Source organism: Gorilla gorilla, chromosome 19 (assembly GCF_029281585.2).
Source record: "Gorilla gorilla gorilla isolate KB3781 chromosome 19, NHGRI_mGorGor1-v2.1_pri, whole genome shotgun sequence".
NCBI classification, from domain to species: domain Eukaryota; kingdom Metazoa; phylum Chordata; class Mammalia; order Primates; family Hominidae; genus Gorilla; species Gorilla gorilla.
In genome coordinates, this window is record NC_073243.2 from 30,740,052 (window position 1) to 30,756,411 (window position 16,360).

General features: G+C 48.3%; 1 protein-coding gene across 10 annotated transcripts in view; it reads right to left on the reverse strand.

The window, feature by feature from the left end:
* The window catches only part of CDRT4 (CMT1A duplicated region transcript 4), a 124,667-nt gene that overhangs the window by 16,646 nt on the left and 91,661 nt on the right, over positions 1 to 16,360 (reverse strand). The window contains exons 1-2 of one of the 10 annotated variants that reach the window (XM_063700644.1): positions 14,174 to 14,386; positions 13,678 to 13,711 (exon numbers count right to left, since the gene is read on the reverse strand). The exons of 7 other annotated variants lie outside the window; for them this stretch is intronic. The gene's annotated coding sequence lies outside the window, so the exon portion shown is untranslated. Of the gene's footprint in view, positions 1 to 13,677; positions 13,712 to 14,084; positions 14,154 to 14,173; positions 14,387 to 16,360 lie in introns of those variants that run through there. 2 more of the 10 variants (XM_019013529.4, XM_063700645.1) reach the window with 2 other exon arrangements.

Sequence of the window (16,360 nt, forward strand, 5' to 3'; positions counted from 1 at the left end):
AAGAGGCCTCTTGAAATTGGGAAAAAACCTTTAATTATTCATTTCAAATGAGTCTTTCTAGGCACAGATACCCCAATAGTATACAATGAAACATAACTATCCACATAGAAAATATGTGTGGGTAACATGCCAGGAAATCCTGAAGTTCTGACAAAAGAAGTTTTTGTTGAGTCAGAAATCCAATTAAACAAAAAGGGTTTTCATGCGTCTTCTTGGCATGGTGGAGGGATGTGTCAAATACTTTTAAAATCCGGGAACGGGCCCTTCATGGAGCGTGTTCTGTGGCATCCTCTCCCCAACAAAGGCCTGGCCTTTAAAAACCACCCTCGTGCAGCATTGCAGAAAAACCACCCTCTCTTTACTGTTCTAGTGAGGTTCTGCAATATTATTGTGTATGGATTTCAATATCTGAAGACGGCAATTGATAGGAGAATTCACCAAAGTTCCCAAAACAATAAAACTGCTATTAAACAATTGTTTTGGGGAAAGTGTAGCATGGAATTCAGAGCGCGAGTTCAAGACAGGTCAGTGACTTAGCTGCGTGACCAGGAACAAGGAACAAGACAGTTAAAATTCAGAAGCCTCCGTGTTCTTATCTGTAAAACAGAGGCAGTAAGAGAAACTATCCTTGGAGTGCCATGAGGATTTCATGAGATAATTCATATACAGCACTGGGCAGAGGGCACAGGGCACAGGCACATGGTAAGAGCCTATTGGCTGGACTGTTATCATTAATATGCAGGATGGCAATGTCTGCTGCAATGCCAAAACAATGCAGTCCAATGTTCAGGCTGGAGAAATTAGTACCAAGACACATCTTGCCAAAACTGAGTCACTACGTTGAAGATCAGGAAAGGGACTGAAGTCATAGGAGGTCAGAAGACATGCTCAGGGGACCCTTCAACACAACTGCTGCCACAGTGCTGTCCCTACATCTCACCCATCCCTCCCCAGCCACACTACTTTTCACATCCCAAGAGTCCTGTTTATACCATCTGCTCACCAAAAGGCACTCTCTAGAGCTCATCCCCCAGCCCAGGTGGGTCCCAGGCATCTAGGCCCACTTGCAGCCACATACATACACATGTTAACCGAGGGACGTTTCCAGCCAACAGGCAGCAATACACACAGATGCACATATATACACAGCCCTGAGCAGAACATCCGTATAGTCACTAGCATGAGAAAGAGTCTACGAGCCACACACACATGCTTGCATGAATGTGTACACACACAGGCACATGCATACACATACAGGCACACTCCTGTGTAACTCCCTAAGTCACCAGCCATGTCTGCTCTCCCTCACCCCAGCTTTGACATCCCTTGTCCCAGCTGAGTTCTATTTCTCTTCTCAGATCATTGCAGCCCTGGTCTAGAATGACTTAAGGAGCAAAACTGAGCCAAGAAGTCTCGCCAGATTCCAACTGGAAGTAATCTGGAGACTTAGATCTGCAAACAGCATCAAGGGGCTGTAGTGTAGAGCACAGAATTCAGAGGTAGGAGAACTCACGTTGAAACCCAGCTTCATCTCGGTATGTCCCATCTTGAGCAAGTTCCTTAGTCTTTCTGAACCTCAGTTTCCTCATCCCCAAGGTGGGAAACATCCTGCCCCATAGTATGTTATGATGATCCAATTGATGTAAGTAAAAGTATTCCATGATCCATAAGGAGCTTTGTAACCGTTAGCTTTTCTGGTAAACACCAAGAACCCTGAACTATTGGTATACATTCTATTCTATGATTTATGACTGGGGGTTCATTCTGGAAACAAGAAAACTAGATAACAATGGCATCCAACGTGAGGACTAGATGAACTCTAGAGAGAACAAAAGTGTCACGTTGTTCAGAGAATGACAGGGACCACAGAGAAAGGGAAAACAAGTGTGGATGCTGTCTTGGGCTCATCTGCTTTCCTTGGAGTGGAGCTGGGATGGGATGGGAGAGTGGAGGGTAAATGTAACAATTAATAGCTTAGAAACTCAGAATTTTTTGCCCCTGAGAAGTCTCTAGATGCTATGCCAACAAAGCTATCTACCTCCCAAGAGGAGTAAGGGTAAACATGGAAATCGTTTTCCTCTGCCCCTCACAACTCACGTCTTAACAGAACTGCAAAGGTGACAGAGCCCATAGGATGAATGGCAATTGGGCCCATAAGGCCTATCCTAGGCAGGCTGCAAGATGGCTTCCAATAATCTCACCTCTTGGTATTCACATCCTTGTGAAATCCCCTCCCCTGAGTATGAACTGCATCTAATGACTCACTTCTAATAAACAGAATATGGTCTAAGTGATGGAATGTCACTTCTGAGATTAGGTCACAAAAAAAGTTGGCTTCCATCTTGAGCACTCTCTTACACTCTCTTTCTCGTTCATCTTAAGGGAAGCCAGCTGCCATGTTACAAACTGCCCTATGGAGAGGCCCATGTGGCAAGGAACTAAGGGAGTTTTCCAGCCAAGAGGCAGCAAGAAACTAGGGTTTTTAGTTCAACAGCCTGTGAGGAGCTTAATCTTGCCAATATCCATGGGAGTGAATTTGGAAGTGGATTCTCCTCCTGTTGAGCCTTCAGATGAGACCACATCCTCGGCCAAAATCATGACTGTAGCCTCATGGAGAGACTCTGAGACACAGGCAGACAGCTAAGGCATACCCAGGTTCCTGGCCCACAGAAACTGAGATAACAAATATTTGTTTAAAGCAACTAACTTTTGGAGTGCTTTGTTACCCACCAAGGGATAACCAATAAAAAGCCCCTACCAGACCTATCAAGGAAAAATCTCACCCACAAAACTGAGACAGAGAAGGACTTCTACTCTGGCAGCAGTGGGAGAAATTTCACTGCATAATTCCTTCTTCCCCATTCCATCTCCAGAGGACACCATTTCTACTAAAGTAAGGGAACCTATGTAAGTAAAGAATTTAGGCCTATAACATACTACAAAAATGAAGCTGCCCTTCCAACAAAGCAGATTTTGACAAGGTCATTTTGACACAGTGGATATACTAATATGACCAGAGAGGTTGCAGGTGGGGTATGGATGTAGGGCAAGATATGGGGGGAAGGCTCAGAGATGGAGTTACGGTGCTTGCCTTACACATTACTGGAGAGGTATAGAGATCTGACATTTTCATGGTTTCTTTTGAAAACTAAGTAAAAATGTTCTTGGCACCAAAATGACTTTGCGAAAGTAGCCAGATCAAAACGTCAGGTTCTGTCATAGGACTATTTTATTCAACCCTACTACATAAACACTGTTTGGACTCCACCTAGGCACTGAAGCCAGGAAGATTGCCGCTAATCTTCCTTTACACACACACACACACACACACACACACACACACAGGGCTCAGGAGTAGGTTTCCAGAATCCAACAGCATGGGGTCTAGAATGGAGTAAGTTTTAAGGCCATCATCCGTCACATGCCTGACTTGGATTTGGGCTGTTCTGATTCAGAGGCTGACAGCTGCCTGCCTAGAGACTGGCGCCCCACCAAAGACTCTGTGGAGCCCCGGTCATCATGGGGTCCTATGGGAGTTTTCCCTGAATTGCTCACCAACCCAGAACACAAGAACGCAGAAACTATTGTGCATGGTGGACCCAAAGAGTGCCTTTAATTCGCAATCGATCCTGTTTGTTTTCTGAAGCTCTCTGCATTGTTAAAGCCATTGATTTACCAACATTTAATAAAGAGGAGAATGTTTCCTAAACCTCTGCAAGGTTGTGTGGTCAGAGATGGGATTACCCACTGCTCAGCACCAAGAGATCGAACCAGATGCACTAGCGACGAGCCCTTCCAGTCCAACATCTCAGCCCTCGCGCTACTTTGCCTCTGTACCTCGGTTTCCTCCTGGGTAAAAATGAGGATTGAGGTCTGCTGCACCCTGTCTCCCTTCCAGCTCGAACCTCCTGCATGTCTCTGAAACCTCTTGGCACAGCAGTCCCCAGGAAATGGAATGCACTGAAGTTTCCTAACGTCCCACCAAATGAATTCCTTATGAGCCCGACTTCTGGGTTTGTACTCACCAAGAAAACACTGCAAGCCCTGACCTTCCAAAAACTCGGCTTGTTCTCATTCCCGGATGCATTTTCAAAAGAGAAAAGCTAACTTTTGCCCTCTAGGGTGGGAAATGTGAAAGGCACAAGTGCAGAGCTCTGTGAATTGAGACCACAACAAACCCTGCCTGGGCATGGAGCCCACAGAGCGGGCGCTAAACAGCCTTTCCAACCACAGAGTGGAAATTCTAGACGCAGAAGGTGCCCAGATGGGCCCTGCTTTCATTCTCTTGCCAACTGCCGTAAACCTGTTTCTGTCCCGTTGGAGCTGCAACGTGGAGCCAGAAATCTGGAAGAATTTAACACCCAGTCGATTCAGACACAGGAAAACATTGTTCAAAGTAAACACTGGAATCCCTCCCTCATCATCCAGGAATGTGGAGCCAGCAGGGTCTGAGCTCAGCAGCTTCTCAAAAAAGCCCCCCTGAGCTGCTTTGCTTTTGGGGCCACAGACAGGGAGGGCCAGGAGGGGCTCCACATGCTCCACAGGCTGCCAAGACAGGGATGAGGCTAGGAGGTCAGTGCACGGGGCTTCTCCTCTCCCAGGGAAACATGGGCAGTGTTGTCCACAGCCTCCAGCTAAAGAACCCTCTGTTCCCCGACAGGACCCAGCTTGTGTGCAAAGGCCGCTGAACTTGTGAAAGCCCGAAGGAAACAGAGAGGGGCTCAGGACGCTGTGAGACTTTTCCATTTCCTTTGCCTCCCAGCAGGCCGTGAAAGAGTCACTTTTCCTTGAGGAAGAAAGAAGGCTCTGTGTGCAGGGCAAGGGTACAGTCCTTCTAACCAAAAGATGTGTGTGCTGCATGGGATGTGGCCACCGACATTCATTTCACTTTTACTGGGACTTAACGAATTCCATCTCTCAATAGCCATATGCCAGGGTCCCACCCTGTTTCCTCTGGCTCTGGAGGGTGGAGAGGAAGGACTTACTTCACCCAGGGGTCTACAAGGAATCTTGGAAAGACACTGCCCCTTAAATCACTTCTGTGTCACTGTGTCACCTTTGTGTCACTGTGTCCCTCTGCCTAAAATTCCACCTAAATTCCATTCACGAAGATGCAGGCCTGAACCGAATTGTTGGAAGATTTCTCACAGTCAGAGTGGAGGGGGGAACCTTCACATTAGGAACGTTCAAGGAGAAGAATGAAGAGAGTCCAAAGACCACTTGGCCACCAGAAGCTCTGAGTAGAGTCCTACTCAGTAGCGGGGCTGCTGGGCGGCAGCAGAGGCAAGTCGGGTCATTGTGAAGAGGCCCAAGAAACAAACCGCTAAATGTCCAGCATGACAGTCTGTCTCATCCTGGCCTTCACTCCTGTCTCCCCGTGACAGCCACGGCGTTCACCCATTCCTGAACCCTGAGGGATACACCACCGAAGGCTTATTAATCCACTCATTTAATCTGAATTATTGAGGGCCTCCTACTGAGCCAGGTGAGCAGAAGGGATACTGTCCCTGCTGTGGGGGAGCCTGTATAATCCAGACAGAGGCTGTCAAGGGGTGGTTCTGGGATCACCATCACCAGCAGCAACAACACCAGGGAGTTTGTTGGAAATGCAATTTATTGGATCCCACCTTAGCCTACTGAACTAGAAGCTCTGCAGGCTGGGCCCAGCAATCTATTTTCACAAGCCTTCGTGGGGATTCTGTTGCTCATGAAAATTTAAGGACCATTGAGTAGGTCTGTCACTGCCTCACTTGGTAATAAAGAAAATCTGCAAGTTTCATGATTTGCCTTGGGGAGGTCACAGAAATGGCATGAGGGCTCCTATGCTCCTAGACTCAGAACAGCTATGCCAAACTGTGCTGTCATTTGGAAATTTTTGGTTCCAGTTTCAGGAACACTTTTTCTACCTCAGTTTGGCCACTGTTTCATGGTGATTTCTAAAACTTTTTTTGCAGAAGAGGCAGGAACCTCCCCTCCACTCATGAACAACAAGACAAATGGGGCTTCTTTTGACTTGTAGCACCCACCCCAACAGGGGCTCTGCCATCCTTTCTGAAGGTGGCTCTGAGAAGGCCATTTGCACTGTTGTCTTCAGGCCCCTCCCCGCACTGTTCTCTCACTCTTGATAGGTGTCAAGGAACGTATACAGCCAGGCTTCTCTATTGAGTTGATTTCTTTTTTTTTTTTTTTGTGAGACAGAGTCTCGCTCTGTCACCCAGGCTGGAGTGCAGTGGCGCGATCTCAGCTTCCTACAAGCTCCGCCTCCCGGATTCACGCCATTCTCCTGCCTCAGCCTCCTGAGTAGCTGGGACAACAGGCACCCACCACCACGCCTGGCTATTTTTTTTTGTATTTTTAGTAGAGACAGGGTTTCACTGTGTTAGCCAGGATGGTCTCGATCTCCTGACCTTGTGATCCGCCCACCTCGGCCTCCCAAAGTGCTGGGATTACAGGCGTGAGCCACTGTGCCCAGCCTCTATTGAGTTCATTTCTAAAGAGATGCATCAACCAATGAGGTAGAATTCCATTCATTCACTCAGCAGATGACTTCCATGCTGCCAAACGGAATGATCTCCTTTGCCTCTTCTGCTTATCTCATCTGACCTGTTGGCAAGGGAGCCAGCAGGCCCCTTTCTCCTGAGTCCCAGCACCTCATAGGCCTTTCTTCTCAGGCCCCATGCTGGCCCCTGCTCCTCTGCTCCACTTAGGGTGAGGGAGCCCCTGTCCCAGGCACCCTTCACGTCTTCATCTGCAAACTCATCACAGTGCCCCAACTCCCAAAAATGTGTTTCTAGCCATGGGCTCTTCCCTGAACTGCACGCTCTTATATCCAATCCCTGCCAGACATCTCCTCAAAGATATTTTACAGGTACCTCAACCTACCTCATTCAAACAGCTCCTGACACCTCTCTCTCCCACCACATTCAAAACCTGCTTCCCCACTGGCCTTCCTCCAGTTTGTTAACCAGCACCCCTAATGAACCTGTTGCCAAAAAACTAGGAATCTTCTTTTCCTCTTCCCCTCATCTTCAAAATCCAATTTATTATCAAATCATGTCAACTCAACCTGTAATTGTCTTAAATCCTTCATTCTCTTTATTCTACAGTTATGACAACTACTACTGCTGCTAATAATAATAATATAAAAATAACTCACACTATAGGTGTTTATGTTTTATACTTATTAACTCATTGAGCCTTCCCAGCAAACCTGTGCATTAAGTGCTGGATTATTCCCTCTTACACAGGGTAAAATTGAGGCATATAAATGTTCAGTGACTTCCTGAAAGCCATACGTCCAATACAGTGGAAGCAGAATTCCACGTGATCAAACATGTTGCCCCAGTGCTGCCCCCATATCCGCCTGGTTGCCCCCACAGCCTCCAAACTGGTCTCCCTGCTCCCACACTTGCCCCCTGTGTAATTTGTTTTATCCACACAGCAGCCAGAGTGATCTTTCTAAAACCTGCACCAGTACACACCACTCCCCAACACAAACATCCCTTTCCAAGGGTTTCCTCAGAGCCCTTGGGATGAAATCCAAATTCCTTCCATGGCTGCCTCTGTCCACCTCTTAGATCTCTCTGTTTCTGTCTCTCTCCCTCCCTCCCCCGCCTTCCCCACCGCCAACCACCCTCCAGCCACAGTGTCCTCCTGTCAGTCCTCAAACTCACCAAACTCCAACCATTCCCTCCCTCCAGATTGACTTTCACAGATTTTTACATAGCTGGTGTTTGATCATTTAAATCTTAGCTCAATGTTGCCTTCTCAGAAAGGCTTTTTCTAACTTCCTACTCTAAACTAGCCACTCAATCCAAATCTATCACATCACCTTGTTCTGTTTCCCCGACAGCACTTATTGCTATCTGAAATTATTTTACATTTGTTTGTTTATGATTTATTTTCTGCCTGCCCTCTTAGAACTTGAATTCCATGAAAGGAAGGAACTGTTCTGTCTTTTCTGTCATGTATATCCCAGGACCTAAAACTATAATACGGAGCTCTGTGCCAGGCATAGGGATAGCAAGGCGAAGGCAGCAGAATCCCTGCCCTTAAGGAAGTCGGCCTCTGCAGTTCCACTACAGCATGCGGGCTGCCACAAGGACAGGAGTGATTCCTCACCCAGCCTAGGAATGCTGGGAAGACTTCCTGGGGTAGATGACTTGAGTTTATTTTATTTCAACATTTATTCTGGACCAGACCTGCCAGTTACAGTGATGGATGAGACCAGTGGTCTGCTTCCTTAGTACCAGTATCACCTAGAGAGCCTTTTAAAGCACAGACTCCTGGGTCTCATGCCCAGAGTTTCTAATTCTGGAGTAAGACCTGGAGTAAGCACCAGGAATCTGCATCTCTAACAGGTCTCCAGGTGAAGACCAGTGTCATCTAGGGACCACATTTTGAGAACCACCAGATTGGACCATTTTCTTGCCACAGATCACCATCAGTATGGCTCAGTGCAATGCTGTGCGCCATTTGCTTTGACAGGAATATAGGCTATATATAAATATAGGCTACAGATAAAAGGTATCAGTAGGTACTTCTTGGAGGAGCTGGAACCTAGGTTTCATTTTGAATAATAAGTAGGCATTACTGAAACAAATAAGGGATGAAAAACAGAAAAAACTTGAGGAAAAGGACAAAGTAGTATGTAGTCTTAAAAATTAAAATATATTTCAATATTGCTGAAGCATAAAGCATAAAACAAAGACTGGCCGAAGGTGAGACTGAAGTAAACAGCAGATTCGAGTCCCTTAAAAAATTAGTAGCAGGAGGCCAGGCTGCATAAAAGCCAGGTGAGCACAGCACACTTAGGGAACTGCAGAAATGGCCAATACAGAGGGTGCTCAAGGGTCAGGGGAGAGGTCTCTAGCAAGAAAAGATTCTAGGCTGGGCGTTGTGGCTCACGCCTGTAATCCCAGCACTTTGGGAGGCCGAGGCAGGTGGATCACGAGGTCAGGAGATCAAGACCATCCTGGCTAACACGGTGAAACCCAGTCTCTACTGAAAATACAAAAAATTAGCCAGCCGTGGTGGCGGGCACCTGTAGTCCCAGCTACTCGGGAGGCTGAGTCAGGAGAATGGCGTTAACCCAGGAGGCAGAGCTTGCAGTGAGCCGAGATCACGCCACTGCACTCCAGCCTGGGCAACAGAGTGAGACTCCATCTCAAAAAAAAAAAAAAGAAAAGAAAAGATTCTAAAGAAAAGTAGAAGTCAAACCATGAAGGGACCCTACTTTGGGGCTGGGTCCTATGGGGAAACAGAGGGTTCCTTAGCTGGACACTGCAGACAGAACTGCCCATATATATGGGCATTCATTCAGTAGAATACTATACAGCAATGAAAAGGAACAGGCTACACCTATTGCAGCCACATGAATGAATCACACAAACATAATGCTGAGTGAAAGAAGCCAGGCATGAAAGAGTAAACATGAGTCGATTTACATAAAGTTCAAAAACAGGCAAAATATAGGGTTTAGAAATACATTTAGTGTAAAGCAAGTGTGTGACCTCCATAAATTCAGGAGAGTAGTGACCTCTGAGGATTAGAGAAAGGGGTTATCGATGGGAGAAGGAAGGAGGGAGGTTTCTAGAAGCTAGCAGTGTTGCATTTCTTGTCATGGGTGACTGTTACTGAGTGTTCACTTTAGACACATCACCAAGATGTAAGCTGTATGCCTCGCTTTGAGCACTTCATATTTCAAATTTGTTTTTTTAAAAATAAAGATATTAAGATAGTTGAGCAGGAGATGGGGGTGGGAGGAGGTGGACAGGAATGGAACAAAAACTGCTAGAAGGAGGGAAATGAAGATTGTCGAGATGACTGCAGGGCTATGCATGCGTGTGTGGGTGTGAGTGTGCCATTCTCTTCAGCATCAGTCAAGAGCCCTGGATTCAGGGTAAGGAGAGAAGATCAGGCGTGTTGGGAAACAATGGGGAACTGGGTAGGGGAGGGCTAGGGTTTTTATGAGTGGGGCTGAAATTTTGGATCACTGGGCCGGGGTGGAGAACGCAAAGCCTGGAGATGTGCCACCAGGCAGCTGCACCTATCAAAGAAAGACTCCACCATCAAACACTGACTTTTAGGCTGTAATTAGCAAGTTGGCTCGTGTCTCTCTAAGGCCAAAAGTAAGTGTCTAAAACCAGAACAAAATCATTCTTTCCCATGTTCCTAAAAACCTTAAATACAAAGGTAAAATAAACATTTATTTTAGAAATAAACGACGAAAACTGAAAAGCAAAGTAGGCCAACTATTTCCCAGGCAGCAGGCCTGACCTGCTACAAATTCTTGGTGTCCGGTTTCAGCTAGGCACTCACTGTTAACTTGGCCAAATTTTCCTCGTTGACTTTCCCGGCACATTCTGTGCAGCTCCACCCTCTGTGAGCCATGAAGCTGCTCCCAGCTGCCCTCTCTGCGGTGGGCTCTCCACTCTCCACCGTGCCATGTGTCAGAGGCTATGCTAGCTGATTCCAACCTAAAGTATCTCCTCCTTAACACCGTCTTCTGAGCATCCTCCCGCCTGCCTGTCTGTCATCAGATATGTGGGTGGCCTGAGGAAATGGGGTCTGAGGGAGCCCCAGAAGGTCCTAGGGAAGATACAAGGCTGGGGTCTGGCCAGGGATCAGTAGCTGGTGGGGAAGTCTGAGCTGAGACTAACAAGCTGGGTGAAATCAGCAAGGGTCCAAGTCAGGCGGGCAGAGGAGCCGGCAAAGTGATATTCAAAGGTCAAGCAAGTAACAGAGTCAGAAGTCAGACAGAGCACGGGGACCAGGAACCCAATGCCCTCTAGGAGTACGGCATGGAGGGGCAGACCTTGAATGTTGGCATCAGGCAGTGCTAGGTTCGAGTCTTGCTTCTGACCAACTGTGTGACCTTGGGTAACTTATTAACCTCTCTGGCCGCGTTTTTCTCTGGTGATGTGTCACTGAGCTTGGGGATAGGGCCAGGGACGGGGATGGAGATGCCAATGGGTAGAGGTGGAGACCCCTACGCCAGGCAAGCCTTCAGGTTTGAGAGCTGATGCATCCATACTCCAAATAGACCTTAAGCCCGTCAAAGGCAGAGACCAGCACCTGCCCTAGGCTTGGCCCCTGGCACAAGTCAAAGGAGGAAATGATTAGCACGGGTCCATGAGCATTACATATCACCCTCACTGCAGCAGCGGCTGCCTTTTCCGAGCTCGCTTCTTCCCTTCCCACCCCTTGCTAGTTGGAGCTGATTCCCGAGAGGCAGCACTAGATGCTGGGCATTAGCAATCTGAGAGCTGGGTAACAAGTCCTGGGGTGGGGTTTCTGTGTCCTTTCCTGTGCCCTCACCCCAATCCCTGCTGGTGCACCTCCCTGGCAGTTTCCCTCTGCTCCCCTCTCCAGCACTTTTCCAAATGTCCCTCCTTATGCACCCTTCCCCTTCTGCTTTCAAACCTTGCCAAGTCTCCCCTCCTCTAAACAATTCTTCCATTGACCCCCAAGCTTCCGTTACTTGTATTTTGCTCCTTTTCTCTGCCAAAATCCCCCAGCGAATGGCCCATACCAGCGGTTGCTCTTTCGCTCACTCCAGCCTGGCATCCACACTCGCAGCTCTGCTGACAGCCAGCACAGAAAGGAACCAGCAGGGATACGGGAACAGAGGCACAGACATCAAGCAGGGTTCAAGAAAGTGCAAGTGGGTGCAACACACACACACACCAACGCACAGACACACACACCAACAGACACACCAACACACAGACACACGCAATACAGACACACACAACACAGACACACACCAACACACAGACACACATAACACAGACACACACCAACACAGACACACACCAATACAGACACACACAACACAGACACACACCAACACACAGACACACCAACACACAGATACACACAACACAGACACACCAACACACACACACCAACACACAGACACACAACAGACACACACCAACACACAGACACACAACAGACACACACCAACACACAGACACACCAACAGACACACACCAACACACACACACAACACAGACACACCAACACACACAACAGACACACACCAACACAAACACACACCAACACCAGACACACCAACACAGACACACATAACACAAACACACACCAACACACACAAACACACACCAACACAGACATACACCAGCACCAGACACACCAACACACAGACACACATAACACAGATACACATCAACACCGGACATACAAACACAGACACGCACAACACAGACCCACACCAACACCAGACACACCAACACAAACACACATAACAAAGACACTTAGGTACATACACACACACCAACACACAGACACACATACACCAGCACAGAGATACACACCAAGACATTCATACAACACACAGACACACACGCACAAAGATACACACAACACACAAAACACACACACAGTCATATCACAAACACGGAGACACATACGCCTACACATGCACAGACACTCATGCTAACGCCTTCCAATATGGCAGCCAAGGGGTTCTTGCTGTGGTCAGGGAAGAGGGGGAGGGAGCCTGGCCATCCACCGTGGGGAGGACAGGCAGCGCGCAGCGTGAGGACTCCAGACCCCTGAGGGTGGTAGCAGCAGGAGAGCAACAGAGGATCCTAGAGTTGCTGCACCTGGGGGCAGATCCAGTTGTTACAGGGCCTGAGCATTCTACAGCTGGTGGGGAAACCCTCTTTGTGCCCTGCACAAGTGGTAAGCACTTAGAAGACATCCCTGAAGGAGGGAGAGAAAGGGAGGGAGAGGAAGGGAAAGGGAGGGGGAGGGAGGGCAGAGCCTACCAGGAAGCCTGGAGGAAGCCTGCGACCTGGGACCCAGGTCAGCTCCCTGACCCAGGCCAGTGGGTGAACTGACAAGTGACAGAGTCTGGATTTGAACCCAGGGACTCGGCTGCCCATGTTCTTAACCTGCGTCACCTATCTGCCTCTCTCATACCGACTCAATGTAGCTCAAACAAGTGTAAAGCAAGAGCTTCCAGCACAAACAGTGGGCTTCGGGCTCAGGCCTCCAGAAATACTGCCTGGGGTGGGAGCCTGGGCGCTGGGCCAGCTTCCACCCAGATGGGGAGAAGAGAAGGGCTGCCTCATCTGCAGAAATGAGTCTCTTCTGTTCTCTTCTCCCCACCCCTATCTACACCAAGGTGCATTCATGGATCGTAAGGTTTCTTACTAATTTTTTGTTTCATTCACTGGTGTCTTTTATTCCTTGTTCTAAATTACTTTTTTTAATTTTTACTTTTACAGAGACGGTCTCACTGATACCCAGGCTGGAGTGCAGTGGCACGATCATGGCTCACTGCAGCCTCAAACTCCTGGGCTCACACAGACACACACTCAATACAGACACACACCTGGACTCAAGGGGCCCTCCTGCCTCAGCCTCCAGAGTAGCTGGGACTACAGGTGCACACCAATGCCCAGCTAATTTATTTTTATTTTTATTTTTGTAGAAATGGGGTCTTGCTATGTTGCCTAGGCTGGTCTTGAGTTCTCGGCCTCAAACAATCCTCCTGCCTCAGCCTCCTTAAGTGGTGGGATTACAAGCATGATTAATTATTTTTAAATAAGTGACTTGATTATTATTGCTTTGTAAAAATCCTCTTAGTCACCTTTGTCCCTATAGGTTTCTATAGGTGCTTAATAATTTTTTAAAGGTATTTACCAGTTCTGGCTAAACATTCCTTTGGTCCTGAGCTCTGTGGAGAGGTAATGCATCTGTGCGAACATCATCAACTTCGTCCCCAACCCATCACCCCCAGGGGATGGGGGGGAACGGGGGTATATTTTGTGTGTGTGTGTGTTTTGTTTAAGTAGAGTGGTCAGCCCTGAGTGTACAATAGAATCGCCTGGCTGTCATTATAGACATACCTGAGCTCGAGCCCTCTGCAGACAAAGTAAATCAGAATCCTAGGAATGGGATGAACTTGTTGGCAAGGGTTGGGCATCAGTACGTTTTACAAAGTCCTGAGGGGATTGGGTGACCAGGATTGGGATCCACTTAAGGGAAGTAATGCTGGGGACTCTGGGGACCCTTTAACGGCAGGATTATTCTTTGATAAAGGACCTGACCTTCTCCTGGAAGTTGGGTGTGAGCCTTTTCACTTTCACCCTCGACTTCCCTCTCTGGGGACACCCAGTGTTCTGGCCCAGACTGTTACCTGAGAAGTTTCTGTGATTCCCCATCTTTCCTTCACTATCTTGGCTGTTCCCCTGCCTGGGGTTTATATTTTGTCTCCAGCTGTCCCCTGTGCTCTCAATCCCATTTCTCTTTGGCTCTCTCTTTGCTGCAGCTAACCATCCTCTTGCCCCTGCCCCAAAGTGACCCACGAGCCAGAAGTCAGGAGTGAAAGGGGCACTGTGACATCAGAAGTTGCCATGCACCCCCTCCTGAATCTTCTGCCCTGCTCTCTTCCTCCTCTGCAGGCTCAGCGGTCACCAGCAATGCAGTCCTCAAACACGGACATTAGAGTGATTATTCCCACCCCCAAGAGTGAACACCTACTATGTGCTGGACCCTAGACCAAACACACACACACATAAAGATACACAACACACACACATGCACACACACACACCCCAACATGCATGACCTCATTTGAAATCTCTGATCATTTCAACAAGCAGTTACTCTGGCCCAGACGCGGCCAACTACAGAGATAGACAAGACCTGTGGTCTCTTTCCTTAGCGCCAGAATCTCCTAGAAGGTCTATTAAGACAGATTGCTGGGTCCCACTCCCAGGGTCTCTGATTCAGTATATGTGGGGTGGGACCCAAGAACTTGCCTTTCTAACAAGCTCTCAGCCTTCTTCTGAAATAAAATCCTCTTTAGATAAGCTGGAGAGAGAATGGCTGTCACTAACAGGCTGTTGAGAATTAGCCTCCTCCTCCCCAACTCCATTGACCGGCCCGTGCTTGGCAATGGAGAGAGTGAGCAGCTTCTAACCTCCCCTGTGGCCCCAACCGTGAAAAAGTCCCCAAGATGCCAGGAGGACACAGTGCAGAGCAGGCTGTAAAGTCTGGCAGTTTAACTGCAGTCATCAACTCGGGGCAGCACCCAGGAGACAGGCTGGACTTGCTCTCCCTGTGTTATCATCATGCCCTGTTGACAATCCTTTGCAATGTCTCTCCCTGTGTCTGTTCCTTCTGTTCCTCTCCACTCCCCCACCACCTCTCTAATCCCAGAGCTCAACCTGTCCAGCCAGGAATGTAAAGTCCTCTCACTTCTCTGCAACCACAGCAAGCACTTGAGCTTCCTCCAAATCATACTGACTCAATCATATATTTCCCATGATCTCCTTTTCTTCATAGTTCTCTATAATCTTCAGAGAGAGGTGCATTCTAGAAAAAGGCCAGGCAGAAAACACCTGTGTTTCAGCCTCAGTTTTATCATTTAGTTGTAAGAAAACATACATCAAGTGGATCCCCAACAAAAATCTACCTCTCCTCACTGCCCACGAGTCAGTACCTAGAGCCTCAGGCAGAGCCCTCATTGCTGCGGTTCTCAAAAAGCCTTTCTCTATCCTCCCCTCTCTCCAGGCTCTAGTTCCTCTTCAACTCCAGCCCTAAACTCTCTGAATTCATTCTCGCTCTGGAGCTCCCGTGTCAGCGGAGCCATGCCTTCAACCTTTCCATGGGCCCCTATTTTGTGGCTCAGTGTCCCTGAGCCCTGAGTATCTCCATTCAGTTCTTCAAACAAGTTCTAGACAAGGGAAGGATCTGAGCAAAGTCACGGAGGTGCGGGACAGCCTGGGCATCTGGAAATGCTATGGGAAATGCACAGGTGAGGGGGATGGGGGGGAGTTGGGGTGGGCCAGTTTGACAAGGTTCTGCTCTCTCTCCCAGCAAGTCTGGGGAAGACAGTGGACATCTTTGAGTGCACAGGCCAGGTCTGAAGTGTAGCGGATGAGCAGGGGACCTCCCCTGTGGTTCCACAAGAACCTCCAAAGACTCACCCCAGAAGTCTTCTGCAGCTTGAAGTGACTCTCTGAGCTGCTTATACCTAGCGCTGATGTGCAATGGGCCAGGGCCCAGCAGGGAGCCAGACCCTCGGACTCGAGAAAGCCATTTGAGAGTGACATCAGCCCACCACCTGCTAGTGTGCACTCACAGTGTTTCCGGAAGCCATGATGCTAATCATGTCTGTTTCTGTGTTGTCCATGGCAAGACTCCAAGCCCAGAAAAGAAAATCTGTAGCCCAAGTTATTTTCCTCCCACAGGGCTTGCCTGGCCTTTGATTGTTGGCTTTGGGGAGGTGCATTTCTCCCTCCTCTGTGGGCAGCAAATTCCCCGTGAGTCAGCAGACCCTGTATCTGGGCTCACCATGGGCTTCTACTGGCACTGAGAA